The sequence below is a fragment of the Oncorhynchus nerka genome, linkage group LG18 (assembly GCF_034236695.1).
Source record: "Oncorhynchus nerka isolate Pitt River linkage group LG18, Oner_Uvic_2.0, whole genome shotgun sequence".
Classification (NCBI taxonomy): domain Eukaryota; kingdom Metazoa; phylum Chordata; class Actinopteri; order Salmoniformes; family Salmonidae; genus Oncorhynchus; species Oncorhynchus nerka.
The window spans coordinates 5,958,865-5,961,364 of record NC_088413.1 but is presented as its reverse complement, the minus strand read 5'-3'; the positions used below and the strand labels follow the sequence as shown (position 1 = coordinate 5,961,364).

General features: G+C 48.3%; 1 protein-coding gene across 1 annotated transcript in view; it reads left to right on the top strand.

Moving 5' to 3' along the window:
* LOC135561723 (regulator of G-protein signaling 12-like) overlaps positions 1-2,500 on the top strand; it is a 25,049-nt gene that overhangs the window by 17,019 nt on the left and 5,530 nt on the right. The gene's annotated exons all lie outside the window — the stretch shown is intronic.

Below are 2,500 nucleotides of genomic sequence, written 5' to 3'. Positions count from 1 at the left end.
TGTTCTGTCAGTGTGACTGGTCTCTCTCTGGGTCTGTTATGTTCTGTTAGTGTGACTGGTCTCTCTCTGGGTCTGTTATGTTCTGTCAGTTCCACTGGTCTCTCTCTGGGTCTGTTATGTTCTGTCAGTATGACTGGTCTCTCTCCTCTGGGTCTGTTATGTTCTGTCAGTGTGACGGGTCTCTCTCTCTCTGGTTCTGTTATGTACTGTCAGTGTGACTGGTCTCTCTCCTCTGGGTCTGTTATGTTCTGTCAGTTCCACTGGTCTCTCTCTGGGTCTGTTATGTTCTGTCAGTATGACTGGTCTCTCTCCTCTGGGTCTGTTATGTTCTGTTAGTGTGACTGGTCTCTCTCTGGGTCTGTTATGTTCTGTCAGTGTGACTGGTCTCTCTCCTCTGGGTCTGTTATGTTCTGTCAGTGTGACTGGTCTCTCTCTGGGTCTGTTTTGTTCTGTTAGTGTGACTGGTCTCTCTCTGGGTCTGTTCTGTCAGTGTGACTGGTCTCGCTCTCCTCTGGGTCTGTTATGTTCTGTCAGTGTGACGGGTCTCTCTCTCTCTGGTTCTGTTATGTTCTGTCAGTGTGACTGGTCTCTCTCCTCTGGTTCTGTTATGTTCTGTCAGTTCCACTGGTCTCTCTGGGTCTGTTATGTTCTGTTAGTGTGACTGGTCTCTCTCCTCTGGTTCTGTTATGTTCTGTCAGTTCCACTGGTCTCTCTCTGGGTCTGTTATGTTCTGTTAGTGTGACTGGTCTCTCCCCCCCTCTGGTTCTGTTATGTTCTGTCAGTTCCACTGGTCTCTCTCTGGGTCTGTTATGTTCTGTCAGTGTGACTGGTCTCTCTCTGGGTCTGTTATGTTCTGTTAGTGTGACTGGTCTCTCTCTGGGTCTGTTATGTTCTGTCAGTTCCACTGGTCTCTCTCTGGGTCTGTTATGTTCTGTCAGTGTGACTGGTCTCTCTCTGGGTCTGTTATGTTCTGTCAGTGTGACTGGTCTCTCCTCTGGGTCTGTTCTGTTCTGTCAGTGTGACTGGTCTCTCTCCTCTGGTTCTGTTATGTTCTGTCAGTGTGACTGGTCTCTCTCTGGGTCTGTTATGTTCTGTCAGTGTGACTGGTCTCTCTCTGGGTCTGTTATGTTCTGTCAGTTCGACTGGTCTCTCTCTGGGTCTGTTATGTTCTGTCAGTGTGACTGGTCTCTCCTCTGGGTCTGTTCTGTTCTGTCAGTGTGACTGGTCTCTCTCCTCTGGTTCTGTTATGTTCTGTCAGTGTGACTGGTCTCTCTCTCCTCTGGTTCTGTTCTGTTCTGTCAGTGTGACTGGTCTCTCTCTGGTTCTGTTATGTTCTGTCAGTGTGACTGGTCTCTCTCCTCTGGTTCTGTTATGTTCTGTCAGTGTGACTGGTCTCTCTCTGGTTCTGTTCTGTTCTGTCAGTGTGACTGGTTCTGTTCTGTTCTGTCAGTGTGACTGGTCTCTCTCTGGTTCTGTTCTGTTCTGTCAGTGTGACTGGTCTCTCTCCTCTGGTTCTGTTATGTTCTGTCAGTGTGACTGGTCTCTCTCTGGGTCTGTTATGTTCTGTTAGTGTGACTGGTCTCTCTCTGGGTCTGTTATGTTCTGTTAGTGTGACTGGTCTCTCTCTGGGTCTGTTATGTTCTGTCAGTGTGACTGGTCTCTCTCTGGGTCTGTTATGTTCTGTTAGTGTGACTGGTCTCTCTCTGGTTCTGTTATGTTCTGTCAGTGTGACTGGTCTCTCTCTGGGTCTGTTATGTTCTGTTAGTGTGACTGGTCTCTCTCTGGGTCTGTTATGTTCTGTTAGTGTGACTGGTCTCTCTCTGGGTCTGTTATGTTCTGTCAGTGTGACTGGTCTCTCCTCTGGTTCTGTTATGTTCTGTCAGTGTGACTGGTCTCTCTCCTCTGGGTCTGTTATGTTCTGTTAGTGTGACCGGTCTCTCTCTCCTCTGGTTCTGTTATGGTCTGTCAGTGTGACGGGTCTCTCTCTCTGGTTCTGTTATGTTCTGTTAGTGTGACTGGTCTCTCTCTGGTTCTGTTATGTTCTGTCAGTGTGACTGGTCTCTCTCTGGGTCTGTTATGTTCTGTTAGTGTGACTGGTCTCTCTCTGGGTCTGTTATGTTCTGTTAGTGTGACTGGTCTCTCTCTGGGTCTGTTATGTTCTGTCAGTGTGACTGGTCTCTCCTCTGGTTCTGTTATGTTCTGTCAGTGTGACTGGTCTCTCTCCTCTGGGTCTGTTATGTTCTGTTAGTGTGACCGGTCTCTCTCTCCTCTGGTTCTGTTATGGTCTGTCAGTGTGACGGGTCTCTCTCTCTGGTTCTGTTATGTTCTGTTAGTGTGACTGGTCTCTCTCTGGGTCTGTTATGTTCTGTCAGTGTGACTGGTCTCTCTCTGGTTCTGTTCTGTCAGTGTGACTGGTCTCTCTCTGGGTCTGTTTTGTTCTGTCAGTGTGACTGGTCTCTCTCTGGTTCTGTTCTGTTAGTGTGACTGGTCTCTCTCTGGG